The 18,400-nt window shown below is 42.8% G+C and overlaps 1 protein-coding gene across 12 annotated transcripts in view; it reads right to left on the bottom strand.

Moving 5' to 3' along the window:
* CYRIB (CYFIP related Rac1 interactor B) overlaps window positions 1-18,400 on the bottom strand; it is a 125,239-nt gene that overhangs the window by 80,905 nt on the left and 25,934 nt on the right. For 2 of the 12 annotated variants that reach the window (XM_090040643.1, XM_090040649.1), the window contains exon 2: window positions 6,194-6,244. The exons of 8 other annotated variants lie outside the window; for them this stretch is intronic. The gene's annotated coding sequence lies outside the window, so the exon portion shown is untranslated. Of the gene's footprint in view, window positions 1-6,164; window positions 6,245-18,400 lie in introns of all 12 variants that reach the window. 2 more of the 12 variants (XM_090040641.1, XM_090040648.1) reach the window with 1 other exon arrangement.

The following is an 18,400-nucleotide window of genomic DNA, read 5'->3' on the forward strand; positions in this document are numbered from 1 at the left end:
TTCATGTAAGAAGCCTTTTATTCAGTAACTAAACTTGCTTTAATGATGCTGAAGAGTGATTCTGAAAGGCTACTATTTCAACATTTAAGCAGACTAAGAGGGTGATTCAACAGATTTCAAACAGTACCACTTTTAAAAAGGTGATATTTGAGGTCACTTAATGATCTGAGTAACATTTAACAAAAATTCACACAAACCCTGCAGGGTGAAGTGCAAGGCTTGCTGTATTTCAAAAACTGCAACACCAGCTCAATCAATTCCTGGCAGACACATGCATTGTGTAAGCATCCTCTTTTCAATCTTGCATGCAGGGTCAGCATTAGACTTTCACATCAGATCTGCAAGTGCTTTCAAAGTAGAATTTTGATTGAGAAACCCAATACAAAGATAATAACTTTTCAACTTCATAAACCTCTACACCAAACTCAACATACAATACTTTAGAACACTTTCACAAGAGCATAATATAAAGGAAAAACCCAAAGCAGAAAGACAGCAACTCCATCCTGCCCAACAAAAACTTGTACTGACACACTGGAAATGATGTCCCTTTGGAACGAGCAGGAGCCAGTCCAATACTTGTATTAGTTAACGCAAACAAGCACAAACTTAGGAAGTTGCTTAGCCACTGCACACACAATTGTTTGCTATCTGACTAGAAACAATCACTAAACCAATCTACTAAGACAGCACTGGTCACTTATTTTGCTGTTCACACAGCTCAACATAAAAATTAATGGGACTTTTAGATCATTTCGGTTTAGCTGAAAAGAGGAAGGACTTTCTTTCTGTAAGTAAATGTGAAAGGACTCAAGTGTCTATGCGGAGATGACACACAGTAGTCCTCCGCTCAAGTCCACTGCCTACATTTCTGTCCCAGTCCAGATGGTATCAGCAAAGCTTGAGCTGAGCAGGATGTTCCCTTCTCACCAAACTTGAATTCCCATTGCTAGAAGCCTGTGCCTATTCCTGAGCAAGGCACAATCCCAGGTCTGTGGAAGTTGTGTATTTCTGCAGTCTTGCACTCAGTTTAAGTCACTGGAGCTAGCAGTACATATTGACTTTTCAATATTGTATGTAGTGACCTTTTCAAAAAGCCAAAAAAAAAAATATATATATATACACACACACACACACACACACACACACACACACACAGATCTATAATTTAACTCATGCCAAAGCACAGAAAGGTAATAGCTCTATTCAGCAACACTGAGCAAACTCTGCAAGTTTGCCTCAAGCTCAGAACTAAGAGAATGCCTTCATTTCACATTTCCTTCCTTCTAAAAAGTTGAGTCATATCCTTAAGTTTAGTTTCCTTTATGGAAAGCTATAAAAACTACATTAAAGTGGGGGCGGGAACCCACCCATCTAAAAAGAGTCTGGTGTTCTGGTGAAAATCTCACTAAGGGCCACAGCACAACTCCCAGCCTCAATTCCTACACATGTAAAAATCCTGGGGCATCGTTACATAAATTAGTGTTCTTCCAACAGAGGCAGGGGAGGCAAAACTACTGACTTAGAAGACAGAATCTATGAAAGCTCTTTTATAGGTAAGCAGAGGTTCAAAGTTTTTATATGAAATCACTGATTCCAAGAAACCTGTTTGCACCATTGGTGAAGGGAAATGCAGCTGTGGGGCAGGTGGCTCTATTACAATTACAGGGATGTGATGATAGCATTCTTCTTGGATCTGTGCAAGCGTCCTTTCAGAGGAATCAAAGCACTTCTTACCAACAGATTTTGACAAAATAGGGCAAGATGCTACTTCCAAAAAAGTACACCTACTTTACATTTTATTTGTTTCTTCCACTCGGTGTGGAATTTTAGGGACAGGCAATAATTTGAGTTCAATTAATATTGTCCCTAGGCATAAACAGTGCCAGAATCATAAACAGAATCATAAACGGGGGGGGGGGGGAGGAGCAGGGCAGATAAGTCCAGATTAGGATACTGTATATATTTATTCAGAATGATCAGGGGACAGGATTAAAGTGATTTTATGCCCTGGCCACAGAGATGGCTGAACTGTGAAACAAGAGAGCTTTTTCAGCATAAACAAACATAATCCCATCTACACCAGATTTGCCATGTTCTGACAAACCTACTTCTTCATAATATGATTTCCACCGAGGCTGTAGTAATAGTCACAAGCAGGCTGTAACAGGATTCCAGCCTTTTCCTACACAGCATGTAATCAACTCAGACACAAGCAGCTGTGGAAGCTTACAGCTTAGCCAGATTCAAAACAGGACTGAACAAATGTTTGGAGGAAAAGTGCATCAGTAGATATTGAGCACGGGAGTTGGGAGTACAATTTCCAAATCACAGCTTCCTAGACTCTAAATGCTGGAGGCTACAAGTGGAAGAGGAAGTGACAAAAACCGTGGTCATACCCTGTTTGATCTCCCACTCAGCAGCATCCACTGTCTGCAACAGGATACTGGGCCAAGATGGACTTAGCAAAACAGCAACTCTTATATTCTTAACCTCTGATCTGGTGCTTGGACTGAGAGCCAATGAACACAGAACAGCCAGCTTAAATCACAGACCCTCTGAGGAAGACATCAAATTGCACTGCAAAGTCCCAAATCCTCTACTACTGCTAGGTAAGGGCCCAGGTCTTCCACAAAAAACAATAAATGAATGGCAGGTGTGGTTAAGCCAACAACGTTTATGTGCATGAGTTAGACACACTGGCATAGTTAACACTACTTTAACTGGAATTTAAAAAGTCCTTTAATATTTGTTCAGGTCAGATAGATTTTCAAAACAATGCAGAGTGATCAGACCGTATACCATAACTTTCCATTGAAGCACTGACAATTTTCTATTGAGTGACCTACATCTTTTTGCGAAATTCAAGACACAGCTTAAATGGAATCACATACAAGTTCCTGGCAGACTGACCCTGGACAGCACCCCCAGGAGAACAGCATGGTAGTTCTGTCCCGGAGATGCAAGTTCTGGAAGCCTACGGTCCAAAATTAGTGTTTCAAAAGAACACACTTCCTGTAGAGCAGAAATGTTGCATTTAAGCCAGACTGCATGGAGATGGCTAGGCATGCTAACAGCATTAAGCAACAGAAGCACCAGAGGTGTGATAAGCAAAACTGTTAACATTTAAGATTACCTCTAGTAGTACAGTATTAAAATAGTTAGTTGATGCTACAGAGAAACAAAGATTCGAGATGAAAAAATGGAGACAACAGAAGTGAAACTCCAAAACACTTGTTTGCCACTTGTCAGTTCAAATCTCAAGCAAGAAAGGTGTCCTACATAAAAGCCAAAGTGTCAGAGAAGGACAGAGTAAAATGGAAGAGTTGAATTATGTGACCCAAAATAAAACTGGGGCACAACCCCAGCTTTGTATATAGCCTCACCTATTTGTCATCCATCTTTTGGACAACAACCCACTTTAAGACCTATGGGGAAAGCATAAGGAATTCCTCACCTAAAAAACCACACAAGTGTGCAAACACACTAAGAAAACAAGGAAATCTGTGAAACACGAGATAAGGAAGTTGCAAAGTAAGCCATTTTAATAATAATAAAAATAAAAAGAATAAAACAACAGTTCAAATATTCAGCTGTCACTGTTTACCACATTGCTACATACACTGAAGGAAAAAATATTATTTCCCTATACAATATTTTCTCACAAAAACACCGTAAAGGAATATTTACTTTTCTGTTTTTGATGACGGTACTTAAGATTATCTTGTCTTCCAAAAGTATTATGATAACAGTACTATAGTACCTTAATACAAGTCAAAATTTTCTGTTCATTCGTAACAAAAATGCATCATAAAAATGCAACACGATCTACAACCAGACACTTCATTGACCATAGCAGCCCTAAAGGACTAAAACAAATGTTTCAAAAAAGCCCAAATGTAGAATCAGGAAACAATTTGTTGCCCTAATTTTAAAATGTAATGCTTCCCTTTTAAAGCAAGCTTTTAATCCCTCAAAGGGGCGTTTTTTTTTTTTTGTTTTTTTTTTTTGCATGTTAAGGCAATCAAATCCTGAACACTTCACATATTCTGAACTAAACTTGTTTAATCCTCTTCAAGACTGTTAAGTACATGTTCTAAACAAGATATTTTTAGTTTTCCTTTTTGAACATTACACACAAAAATGTATCAACCCACAAAGCCATTTTTCATATCGCAATACTAACACACAAAATTTAAGGTGACCAAACATACCACATAAAATCTCAATGTGAATGCCAGCTTCAGCAGTGTAAAAAGTTTTCTAATAGTTGTTATATTATTATTGGAAAACTATATAAACTGATGAAAGAACCATTGTCCCTATAAGAAAGATGCATAAAACTAGATGACAGGGGTAGTGGGGAAGGGGAGCAAAATCTGTCTCACATTTTTAGCAACTCCCCTTTGCTAGAAGAGATTTAAGTTATTTAAACAGGCACTTTGGGGTAAGCAGCTATTTTTAACCCACTTCCAGGAAACTGAACATTTTAAACTACAGGCTTTACATTAAAGCTCAAATTATTGTATGAGAAATAGTAACTTTTTACTTGGGTCCTTTTCACATTACTTGGCATAAGCAGATTTTCTCCTGCCAGTATTCTAGTATGGAAGAACAACTTTATATGCTTTGAGACTATCAGGAGTGCCACAGTCCATTTCACTTATTTTGTTTGAAAATTATGCTTAATTTTATTTTGTCATGACAGTGTTTCCTCTTTAATTCGCTGGACTCATCCCTTGAATGACCTGACTATAAATCAGGTATTTTTCAACACACTGCTTTCTGTATTCAACAAACTGGTCACTACAATCTCTCACCTGCACTGGATAGATTTAGAATTGCATAAATCCACACACTGAGATCACAGAAAATCAGGGTTGGAAGGGACCTCAGGAGGTCATCTAGTCCAACCCCCTGCTAGAAGCAGGACCATCCTCAACTAGATCATCCCAGCCAAGGCTTTGTCCAGCTAGGTCTTAAAAGCCTCCAAGGATGGAGAGTCCACCACCCCTCTGGGTAATCTGTTCTAGTGTTTTACTGCCTCCCTAGTGAGAAAATTCTTCTTGCTATCTAACCTAAACTTCCCTTGCTGCAACTTGAAACCATTGCTCCTTGCTCTGGCATCTGCCACCACTGAGAACAGTCCAGCTCCATCTTCTTTTGAACCCCCTTACCGTGACCTACTGACAACACTCCTACCAATGCAGCCCAGGATGCCATTAGCCTTCTTGGCAAAAAGGGCGCACTGCTGGGTCATATTCAGCTTCTTGTCCGCTAACTAAGGACATAACCCCACATCCTTTTTTTCAGGGCTGCTGTCCAGCTAGTCAGCACCCAGCCTGTACTGGTACATGGGATTGTTCCATCCTAAGTGCAGGACTTTGCACTTGTCTTCGTTGAACCTCATGAAATTCTTTTTGGCCCAATCCTCCAATTTGTCTAGCTCTCTCTGAATCCTAGCCCTACCTTCCAGCATATGTACTGCTCCCCACAGCTTGGTGTCATCTGCAAACTTGATGAGGGTGCACTCTACGCCATCTTCCAAATTGTTGATGAGGACACTGAACAAAACCGGCCCCAGAAGCCAACTAGACAATGAGCCATTGATTACTACAATCTGAGCCTAATGATCCAGCCGGTTTTCTATCCACCTTACAGTCCATTCATCCAACCCATACTTCCTTAGCTTACCCATGAGAATATTGCGGGAGACCATACTAAAGCCTTGCTAAAAATCAAGCTACACCACATCCACCAGTCTCCCCACATCCACAGAGCCAATCATTTCATCATAGAAGGCTTTCAGATTAGTCAGGCATGATTTGTCCCGGTGAATCCATGCTGACTGTTCCCAATCACCTTCTTCTCCTCCAAGCACTTAGAAATAGCTTCCTTGAGGATATGCTCCTTGATTTTTCCAGGGGCTGAGGTGAGGCTGAGTGGTCTATAGTTCCTTGGATCCTCCTTTTCCCTTCCTTAAATATGGGCAGCATGTTTGCCCTTTTCCAATCGTCCAGGACCGCTCCTGACCACCGTGAGTTTTCAAAGATGATGGCCAATGGCTCTGCAACCACATTAGCCAACTCCCTCAGCACCCTTGGGTGCATCCCATCTAGCCCCATGGACGTGTATATGTCCAGCTTTTCTAAATAGTCTCTAACCTGTTCTTTCACCACTGAGGGCTGCTCACCTCCTCCCCATACTGTGCTTCCAGGTGCAGTAGTCTTGGAGCTGACCTTGCCTGTGAAGACGGAGACAAAAAAGGCATTGAACGCTTCAGTCTTTTCTGCATCCTCTGTCGCTAGGTTGCCTCCCCCATTCAGTAAGGGACCTACATTTGCCCTGATCCTCCTCTTGTTGCCGACATACTTGTAGAAACCCTTGTTACCCTTCACATCATTTGCTAGCTGCAACTCCAATTGCTCTTCGGCCTTCCTAACTTGGAAGGATGGAAAACTGAGAGAGCATAAGAGACCCATAAAAAGCCGAGATAAAACCAGAAGATAGCATCTAAGGCTCTCATGTTGTTGTTTTTTAAAAAAATGTTTCCCAATACAATTCTTTCTGCATGAAGTACCTCCAGTTCAAAAAATAAGCACATTTCTCACATGCTCACACTTTCCCTCCCCTACAAAAATGAACCTCCTAAAGTTGCGGTGCATGTTTTAAGCAAGGAAACTGTTTTCTTCATTTCTGGAGACGCTCTTACAAAGGATGCCAAGATGGCAGTGGCCTGCGTTAACCCTCTCACAACTATAGGTATTGCCCGAGCAAGTGAGCTATTGGTAGACTCTTTATGAGGCTTGTGATATGGAAACAACACATTCTTTATGGGAAGTTATTTAAAGAACTAAGAAAGAAAGAAAAAACTAAAAACTGAACAGTCTTGCAACTGACCTTGCAAGGGTCTGGGGCATAATCTTGGGTGACACACAGCAAATCTTCCGTGAATCAGGAAGTTTCCAGAAAAATGTGGCATCCCAGAGGAGTTTGGGCAAGGCAGCTGGCACTAGGAACTTCCTGGACACTATGCTTCCAGGAGAACTTACTCTGTCAGTCAACCACGACTCAGAAAAAAATTTTGCCTCCCTAAATTCTGCCTTCCAAAAACAAGGTATGTATTTTATTTGGGGGTGTACTGTATGCAAGAAAATATGACAATACTGAACTGTCTTCCATGTGCCCAGAGCCAGCCATCAGACTCTAACCATCTTAGTACAAAATAAGTTTTACAGAACAGAATTACCCCAGTCACTCCAACAAGTGTGCTTGTATGATAGGTGTATGCACACATATATGGTTTGAAAATTCATTAATTAATGAGTGGAAAACTTTCACTGAAAAGCCTAGTGGTGTAACTTCTGCCTAATTTAATCTTTCACTTAAAATACTTTGTAGCCCCTCTAGTTGCAAAGACAACCTTCTGAACATTAACTGAACACAAACAAATGCAGTGTTGCCTTTGCTTCCCAGAGACATACAGGAAAAGCTCTGGTATCTGGCATCCCTTGGGAACGGGGGATGCCAGTTAATCAAATATGCTGGGTCCGGTGCACCAGGTCCCTCACTCCCTGGCATCAGTGTGCCGGATGACAGGAAGGGGGGCCCCCACACAGGCTGCTTTGCCGCAGGCTGTGGTCCACAAGGGAGAATCACAGCAAGTGGGACTCAGCTTGCAACGGCAACTTGGGTCGCAACAGTGAAACTGGAAACGGGGCTCCCGGTTTCACCTTCCCCGCATCCCTGGGAAGGAAGATTTGTGTTGACAGATGCCTGTTAGTGGAGCTTTCTGGATGGTAAAGTGCTAGATAACACAGCCTTTGCTGTGCTAAAGATGTCTCCAGATCAGGGGTGGGCAATTATTTAAGGCAGAGGGCCACTTACTGAGTTTTGGCAAGCCATCGAGGGCCTCATATGACAGGCAGCCCATGATGGATGAATATTAATTTTCTAAATTTTTTAGGGGCCCTGCAGGATGGATAGAATGGCCTGGGGGGCTGCGTTTTGCCCACCCCTGCTCCAGATGCTGATGCTCACAGCTCTACTCAGTTTAACAGACTGAAATTCACAAGCTCCAGGTCAGCTGCATACCAACCAAACCACAAAAATGAAATTGTTACTAGAGGTGCACTGATGCATTGGTCCCATATTGTATCGGCACCAATAAAAGGAAAATCGATGTTGTCGGCAATTGGCTTTTTTTGGCTGATGTGCCTGATAATGTCACCGATAAATGCCGTGTGCATGCATGTAGCCATAGTGCAATACATAGGTAGCCAGGAGCACAACCTGGCAGCATGGAGAGCAGTGTCCAGCTGGTAAATCTGTTGTGGGGGAAGGGGCATGGGGAGAATTACAAGGCCCCCACAGTGAAAGAGAGTGGGGTTGAGGCAGGAGCAGGCACTGGCACTGCACAGCCAGGGTGGGGCAGGGCACAGGACAGAGCTGTGGGCGGTTCATCCAGGGCACACTGGGAGAGGGGGGCAACTCCTGCTGCTGCGCACACCCAGGAGGCACATGGGGGGCATGTCTAGTCTGACGCAGGGCAAGGGCAGGCTGCCACTGCAGGCTGAGGCTGGGGGCAGCACAACACTCTTCTGGGGGGGGGGGGGTGTATGCAATTGGGGCAGGAAGCAGCAACACTGGGAGGGGGGCTACAGGGTGGTCTACAGCTACCCCAAATTTCACAACAGCCCCCCTCCCAGTGCTGTCGCCAGCTGCCCCAAGCCCCCTGCTAGGAAGAGCCCAGCACCGCCCCAGGCTTCAGCCCACAGTGGCAGCCCACCCTCACCCCACACACAGACCCAGGGGACGCGTGCCCCCTGTGCCTGCCCTGAGGGTGTGCACAGTGGCAGGAACCACTTCCCATGCCCCCTGAACAAGCCTCTCGCAGCTCCGTCCAGCACCCCACCCAGGCCGTGCCTGCCCCTGCCCCACTCTCTTCCTCACTGAGGGGGCTTCAATTTGTGCCCCCCCCCACACACCTCTTCCTTCCCACCACAACACACTTACTAGCCAGATACTGCTCTCCATGCTGACACCACATATCGGTATTAGCCAATATGGCTAGTTATAAATCAGCCATTGGTATCAGCCCAAAAAATCTCTATCCGTGCACCCCTAATTGTTACTCATCCCTGTTTTAATCGGGTGCTTCTACATAAGAAACAAAAAGATCAGTAGAAGAAACAGAAGGCACTAAGTTATTTGTGAAGAAAACAGGCCAATCCAAAAGCAGAGGCTACAAGTGACTTCTTACCCCTACTTCCTTTGGCACTTTAGAAAAAGAATAAGGAATGGATCAAAGACAACTGGTGGAGATGCAGCTTTCCACTCCCTGGCAGGAGCCACCCAGCTGGAGGAAAGGGGTAAGAAAGAATGAACTCTCTTGTTCAGAAGTTTTATCAAGTTGTGGGTCAGACTAGACAAAAGCTAGAGATTGGAACTGAATCACAATTCATCTACTAACTCTTGGGGAAGGGGGAGCGGGCTAAGTCAAACACTCAGAAGTCAGGAAGTGCTAGAACTAAGGCTTCCTGTTTAATCTTAATTCAGTCCCCTTGTGCAAGCACATCATGCTATTTTTTTTTCTGTTTGTGTCCAACGACCAGGCAGGCAGGCATGATTAAAGAAGCTTGTATTCTTTCCTCACTTTGAGAAAGTTGGATAATAAAGTGAAAATGAAAGCAGATTACAGGAGAAAGGATAGTGTTGTCCCCCAGGGTGGCTGCATTCTTCCTTGGGGAAATGCATCCTATGCCCATCTCTTCACCTCTTACAAGATACTGAGCAAGCTTTTTGTTTCGTTTTTTTTACACAAGGCTTTCGAAGGATTGGTTTCTCACTTTCCAAATACCTGACTTGAGCTGCTCAGGGTCTAACGTGCACAAATGATAAGCACTCACAGATGCAAGTGAAGTCATTTGGAGCTAAACGGTCAAGCGATACAATGCTAAGCATCCCCCCCAAATCAGGTTTAGACATTTCAAATCAGACATCCCAAATCAGCAGAAGTTCTCAACCTTATTCCCTCTTCATCCGCTCCCCATCTACACCATGGGAATTATACCAGTTGGTCACCTCAGAGCAGAACCATATAGATAAAAGGTTAACAGTTGTACAGTACTGATTCCATTGTCATGAGCACCACAGAAAAACCTAAGAGGAAACTGCAACTTCGTCTTCAGAGCAATGTTTGAATCAAGTCAGAAGCTCACCTGTCAACAAGAGCTACCAGCCCATTTTGCTCATGTGGTTAAGGCACAGCAGTTTATGTAGCTGACAGCACATAAGGAAGAGACATAGCTAGATCACATTTGGCTTCCTCCAGTTCCTTCAAAGGATCAGGTACCCATGTAGAGCTGGGGCATCCGACAGAAGTAGGGAAGGGACTGAACTTGTACCTTGAGGGCCTCAACCAGTTTGCCAGCACACCCCTACGTTGGACAAGATAGGTGGAAGTTGTGGGGCCAAGCATTAAACAAGAAGGACAAAGGAACAGAGAGGATGATCAGTATGTAAGCATCAGCTCCCTAGTGAGGTGAATAAGGCAGGAGTCTTGTGGGGGGAGAAACAGAATGTGACCATGTCTTTAAAGAGAGACAGCACTGTCCAAAAAAACTTAACTCTGACGCACCCTAGTCTTTATCAGGACAAGTTAAGTTTACAGAGTCCACTTGTCTGTGTCCCAGTTCTTAAAAGTAAATAAAAAAACCAGCAAGTTTATTTTGTGAGGATCTTATGTGGTTTGTCAACAGCACCAAACCCTTTAGCTCCGATGAGCAGACCTCTGCCACTTGAACTACAGACGTTTTAGCAAATTTAACTAATATTTGCTGACATTAAAGGAATAGCAAGACTTGCATATTTCATTCCAGCATCCATAATCTTCAGTCGGTCCCAAACATGTCTCTACCCCCTCCCTGCCTCTCTGTCAGTGTGCCACAACCACAGTCTCCACTCAGGCTTTTCTTCCAAGTTGCACTCACTCCAGTTCCTTGCCCTATTTCTTTTGTCCACCTTAGTCAGACTCCTGTCTGCACCCAAACTGCTTGTAAGGGCTCGCTCTCCTCTGCCACGTGTTCTGTAATGCACTTACTCCCAACTTCTTTTTTCATCTAGTCTCAGATCTAAGTGTGCCAACTGGCTCCTAATCCAAACTCCACTAACTCCCAGTTTCTGTAGAAACCAGTCCCAGGCCCCTTACCTCTGCCCCCAGTCAGCCTCCCCTCCCACCATCTCCTGGCTTTAAAGCCACACAAGACATCTTGTAATCTACTATCCTTCCCTCCCATTCAACTTTCATTCACTCTGCATTCAAATCAGACTGACTACTCCTCCATGCTGCCTCTGCATGTACGTGTCTGTGTGCGCGTGCATGCATAAGATCCACTCCTGAAAAAGCCCCCCCATCTGTCAAATTTCAAGCCTAGTGCCAAGGCATGGAGAAACTTAATCCTTTTTTGAACAGTTCGCCAGGCTGGAGGGAAAATTTTTTGCCCATTTTTAGTACTGAATTTTTTTGGCAGAAGTTTTCTAAGAATCAGTCCAAAGCAGATTTCCAACAAAGAAAAAGTTTGTTTAAATGGTTAATGTTTGTCAAAATTCAAAGAGCCTGCAGTAGTTACTTATAAGTGTCCTGCAACCTCAAACTAAAAGTTCCATGTAAAATAGATCCCCACACAGCGGAGAGCTCTGCCCCACATTAAAAAAATATTACAGTTCAGCATATTGAAAGCCACTCTTTCCACTGTGAAAGTATCTCCCAAAATGTAATTGGGATACATCTGCAAACTTGCATTGTGTTATCACTACCTCCACAAGATCCTTGGCATAAAATGGAGGGTCATTGCACAAATGCCAGTGTCCTCACCAATGCTAACACCACCAGTATGGAAGCGCTGATTGTTCAGCATCAGCTGTGGTGGACAGAGCAGTGCATGCGCATGCCTGGTGTACTGTTTACCACAACTGCTATACTTCCAGCTCGGCCAAGGACAAAGGACACACAACACGGGGGGGGGCATGCAGAGCAAGCACTGCAAGGTCACCCTCATGGTGCACTGACACCACAAATTGGGAAAAAACTAGCCTGGGGCAGGGCTACATGGCAACACCTTGTGAGAAGAGGTACATTTTTATTTTGAGGAAAACCATCTCACCCTGGAGGCAGAAAAACAACACAAACAGAAGGAAAAGAAATTAGACTGAGAAATACACAGTCCAGCCCTCCCTTTAACCTCTACCTGTGGCATCTGCTAGAGAGCCTGGCTAAGACAGCCAGCCCTAGAGCTGCATCAACAGGCTCTTTATTGACCTGTGTGGGTGATCACCAGGGCTCCTGGTTTTCTCTGACAAAAAAAAATCCAAAGTTCTCTGATTAAAAGAAAAAATCCCACCAAAAATCCACGTTTTTCCACGATTAAAACAAAACACAACAATACATTGTCTGGATATCATCCTTGACTCTGAGGGATTGCTGCTGCCGCCGTCGCATCACCTCTAACACAAATTCAGATTCATAAACATTAACAATCAAACAGTTTCAAAAAGATTATAAATTTGATGTCCCACAACAGGCTCTCCATATTGATTTTAACGAAATAAGGAAAAATGCGGACACAATTATTACACTGAAATGACGGGAGATACATGATTTACTATATATAGTGATTCTGAAAGACTAAGCATAGGACTTCACTTCCCTTTGACAATTTTTCCGCCAAGCTCTTAACCATCTGAGCTCAGTACAAAGAAACTCAAGTCATTATGATAAACAGTTATCACATTATTGGCAGATTCTCCATTTAAAAGTAAACCCTTAATCCTAACTTATTATTTTTTTTAGGATAGAGGATTCTTGTCCTATCAGGTTGCAAAGAATGTATAAGGTTCACTGTGTTCCATGTTGCTTTGCATATTGCAGGAACTGTGTAAAAACGTAACAGTACAGTCATCTTGAACACTCATCTTGATAATTGTTCACTTGAACCAGTCCAACTGACAAAAATGTACCTATTACTTCTAGACTGAATCTCAGACCATAGTGATACTCCAGTCTATGGACCTTCTACACACTCCCCACCCTTTGCAGCAATATCACTGAAGGGTGAAAAACTATGGGCTTCTGAAATCAACCAACCAGCCTGTATCATTATTCCCCAGGCACAAAAAACACCCAGTCTCTTACAATATGCATGCCCACAAGAAATTCCTAATGCCACCACATTCTCAAGAGACTAACTGACAAAGTATCTAGCATAATCTGCAGATCAATGAACCAAGCACTTCTTGCAATCAGCCCTGAAACAACGTTTTGCTTGTCCCACATGACCTCTGCACTATAAATCTTAGTGAGGGTATTGTTATGCTAAGGAAAAAACTAAGAGTTAAGTATCTGTTACCATGAGTGAAAGGAACTGCTTCATCTAAGCATAACACCAAGACACAAACATGGAAAGGTACAAGTACTCTGGAAAAGCTAACATGTTTTAGACTAGAATTTAAAAAACAATTCACATGACAGGAACCAAGTAGGAATTTTCATCTAATGGAAAGCGAATGCCATTTTTTAAAAATACACATTGCTAAATCTTAAGGTTGTAAAAATACAAGCCAATGTAGGACCTGTGGACAGACAACCAGGACTAAGAGTTTTACATTTTATGCTGTAATTCCTATATGAATCTCCAGCAAGAATAAAACAAATGTAACCTGCAAGGAGGTACAGAGATCCTTGCTAAAATCAGCTAATCCCAAAAACCCAAAGGTTTCCACCGAGTCAGCTGCTTTGTTATTGCAACTTTCAGGAATCACTCATTATTTATAATCCTCCATAACATAGCAGCAAACTAGTTCAGGCTGACAGATCAGGCAACTCAATCCTTAAGTAATGAGTCAAAGACAACTCCTACCACCAATGCACAGTTCTACATAGAAATGCAGGCATTTCAAAGCCAATTTTTAAAAGCTACTCAAGAAAAGCCACCTAAATGGACTTCATTCACAGAACACTGGTTTCCTGTTAATGGAAATATATTAGGCAAACAAAAGTGGTTTTAAATGATTTTCCCGAGGACAGCATTGTTTCATTGACTTTCATACAAAAAAAAATGATGAATGATACAGACCTGTCATTTTGCTGATGGACGTTGATGCAGTAAGGGAATGGTTGCTGATGGAAATTAGCTTTCCAGAAAAAGGTGCTATTTGCCTTCAGCAGCAGACTTCAGCATTTGGCAAAACGGGTGGCAGGGGGAAGGGAAGAGAGAGAAGGGATGTTTTTGTATATTGCACTAAATGCTTCCGATTTCATCTGATTTCCGACGCCAAGCAGACCTAAACTCATCCCAGTCTTGGACAGAAGACCATCTAGGAATCTCAGGTGCTATAACCAAAAGCCAAGTCAAACATTGATTGGGAAAATGAAACCACAGAAACTAAATGAGGAGCAAGACCATTTGGCCAGTGTTGTCACTGCTGAGCTGATGGACAGTAATGAAACATCTCCATGCTATTCTTATGGAACTGGGTTTGATTTAGCTAAGATAATATCTATTTTACTGCTGAGAAGTCAGACACCATCTACCAGTGAAGATTTCATGTGGTTTATTTAAAAACAACTCATCTGTTGTTAACTATGTTCAAGAGCAAGAGAAGTTCATAGTTAACATTAACTAGTTAGTGTTAATAATCCCAAAGGATACCTGGGAAAAAAAAACACAACAAATTTAAGCAACACCAGCTAAAGTTAACTAACTTACATTGATTACAATATTTTTCTGTGTTCTCCTTACAAAATAATTGTGGCATCAAGTCTGCTGAGTTTATACACAGAAACAACGTCCTCTCCATTATCTCTATCAGAGACAGGGAAACTCTCAACTTCCATGGGTATTGAAAACTATTTTGCCTGCTATTTTTTCAAGAAACAAAGAGTATAGACAAACATATTAGCTACTTAGAAGAGCTGCTTCTGATGCTCCTGCAGCTGTTATGCTACACTTAGTGTGAGGTAAAATTTTTAACAAAATACAGTGAGCAGTTTAAAACTAACTAGATTCATATGATCCCTCTGGCTCTACATTATTTATCTCTAGTTAATTTTTAATTGGAAGGAACTCATGAAAGCAGTTAGATTGTGAACTATGACAGGCGAAGTCAATTTAAGCTTGAAATTAGTTGAATTGCTAAGACAGTTACGTAGGTAGGCTGGTCTAACTGGTATAAGCTCTTGAGAAGGTTCTTGGGAAACAGCAGATAAAAACAGAGTAAGTTTAAAATCTCTCTCAAAATTAAAGAGAATCTCATGGAACTAATCTAGAAGTTGAACACACCAAAAACAGAACTAGCATCTGCACTTCCTGGAGCTGATGAAGGCATAGCTGATGAATATAGGAAGAACTTTTTCCCACTGTACTGGAGGACTATCTGTTCACTCAAAAAAACCTCTCCTGATGCACACATGTATGATTTTCCCTCAAGTATCATAAGCTTGCTTTACAATACAATTAGAGAAAAAAGTGTTCTAGTGAAATACATATCAATTTACTTCAAATACAAGATGAGAGATTTCCCATTTCTTTCTGTGCACGTGTTCGATACAGGTAAGGAAGTGCATGCTTGTCCATACAAGAGCATAATTACAGAAGGACAATGCTTCTGTGCCAGTTAGGAGGCACCTCTTTGGCAAATACTCCTTGGGGGTGGGGGTGATATTAGAAGAGAAACATCTCTTATTTCAGATTCAATGCGTTTCATCTCAGGTAGGGTCAGTTACACTGGAAACTGATGCAAAGAATGCAGAACAGCTGATGAGAGTAACTGCACAGTTCTAGGACAGAAGAGGTCAAATTCATCCCTTATAGCCATACAGTAGTTAGGGATATAAAGATACAAGGGGATATTTTAGAAGAAGAAAACTTGTGGGGCAAGGACCATTTCTTACCACGAGCATGCAGTATCCAGCAAATGGGTCCTCCTATAACAAAAGCCTCCCGAGCACCAATACAAATATTTTCAGAATTAAGGGGAATAGATTAATATCAACTTTCTGTTTACACCCTCCTGGTAGCTTGACTTAAAGGAATTCATCCACCTATCAAAACCTTCTGTTACAGGAATGGTGCTTGTATGCTCCCCCAAAATGGCTGCTTTTCAGTTGAGGGGAACCATCTGATTGCAGAATGCTTTATGTTCTTGATTAAAGACTTGAAGGAAAAGGGAACTTCATTTAAAGAACCAACTAAATCTGTCCATCCTGGAGACAGTTAGCAGGGAGAGCACAAACCGGGGTGGAGGGAAGGAGGGGGAGGGGAATTAATTCAAGGTTTAGCTGTGCTGGTAATTTACCATGTGTGTTACCAGAGGTAAACCACCCAATTCCTTCTGCTGCCCATCAACCCCAACTGACAAGAAAAGGAATACTGCATTCCTAACTCTCAGACATATTTTAAACCTTAGTTCATTACTTCTTACGAAGCGTCCTGTGTAGCTAGACATCAATACCACAAAGTGTTGAACGGGAGGAAGTGTCAAAAGGTTCAGTTGACAACAGAAAAGAGAAAGGAGCAAGAGATGATGTAAATATGGATTATGGCTGAAATCACATGGAAGAATAATTTTGTAATTTGATCGACGAACATAAGCCCTATATTTTGTTCTTATCCATCACATTTCACCAGAGGTGTTCAAAATGGTATAGAAATTTTAAGCAATTAGAAAGACTCCATCATGACAGCAAAAGCACAGACACCTAACGTACCACTGTTTCCATCCAAGTCTAAGATGCTGATGTGGTTGCACAGAGTAAACAAATAGGAGAAAAAAATACCCATTTTACCCAAATAAAAAAATCTTTAAAATAGCAGTCTCTTGGCTCTAACCAGAAACTGTACCTTAAATATCAAACAAGTCATACTGCACTGTCCTTTAGCACCATACAAGAGAAAGTTTATTCCTCTGCAAATTAACAGATGCAAAGCAGCTCTCCATTTGCTCTGTGAACTCTTCAAGGTGACACAGGAGAAAATTAACATCTTCCAACTGGACTGTATCCGTTCCCTTTATTACATAAAACACAAACTGTGAATGAGTGCTTTCCTCTCCTGGTTTATACACTCAACTGAACACCCAACATTCACAGGTGCCTACTATTTATCCTATGAACAAATAGTTCACAGAGTATCAGAATATTATCCAGGCAACCACACTCATGAGTTAGTTTACAAAAAGCAAAATAAAACAAAACAAACCCTCTCCCCCCCCCAAAAAAACTAAAACGCTCTAAATGTTCCTTCACCCTGAAGCCAGACCAACAGCACCTGCACACACCATCATCCCACTACTACAAGTAGGGACCTAACAAAACTGCAGCAGAAGCATGCTGCTTGGTGGCTCCTTTAATCTTGCAGTTTCTCCCTGAATGGCAGAGGGGCCTGCTGCCTGCCCCTTGCCCCTCATCCACAGGGAGGCAAAAATTATGATTTTAAATTTCTCCCTCCTGCCACTGTCTGGCCATGGGGCCCTGGCAGCCCTGCTGTTTGTTGCTGACCAGCCAGGAAGCAAAAACCACATCATATTTAAAATGGCAGGGAGATGAAAACTGCAGGTCAGGAGCAAGTGGCAGGGCCCATCTGCCAACCAGTGGTGGGGTGGGGGGGAAGGGGAGGGAGGCCACAGGGAAAACTGCAAGATTAAAGGAGCTGCCATGAAATGCACTTCTGTCACAATTTCGGTAGGTCCTTAACTATAAAGCAGCGGTGCTCCACCTTTTTAGACTCCAAGCACCCTTGGTTAGACTGGAAACACTCCTCAGAAAATGCTGGCCATAAGTATTCACGTATTTTTTACTACAAAAAAAAGCAACACAGCAATTCTACTACCACAAACAACTGGTGCCTCCCAAGATTGGTGTCGGGGCACCATGGTGGTGAGCAGGGACCACCTGCCTGCACATGCTGCCTGCGGCCAATCTCGAGGGGGTATGCACCCCCGCTAAGTGTTGCCTGTGTCTGCTATTGGAGGGAATGCAAGGCACCCACATGTGGCTGCTCACAGAAGCAATATCCAATTTCTCAGCTTTTTTTGGGAGGGGGGGGAGGGGGGAAGGGGAACGTGGGGCACCTGCATAGGACTCCTCAGGGGGCTGACATCCAATTTATCAACCTTTTTTTTTTGGGGGGGGGGGGGGGGGGAGGGAATGCAAAGTGCCCACACGGGACTGCTCAAGGGACCCGCATCCATGAGGGGATGGAGGCAGATGAGACTCGTGGCTCACCATGATCTCCTTTATCAGCCCAACCACGCAGGTCCGTCCCTTCCCTGGGGGGTGCCAGGTGCACCCCGCGGGCAGACGAGCTTCCCAGGGTCCATGACAGGGTGCCTGTCATGACACCCA

This window comes from Crocodylus siamensis, chromosome 3 (genome assembly GCF_052110815.1).
Source record: "Crocodylus siamensis isolate JL-2025a chromosome 3, ASM5211081v1, whole genome shotgun sequence".
NCBI classification, from domain to species: domain Eukaryota; kingdom Metazoa; phylum Chordata; order Crocodylia; family Crocodylidae; genus Crocodylus; species Crocodylus siamensis.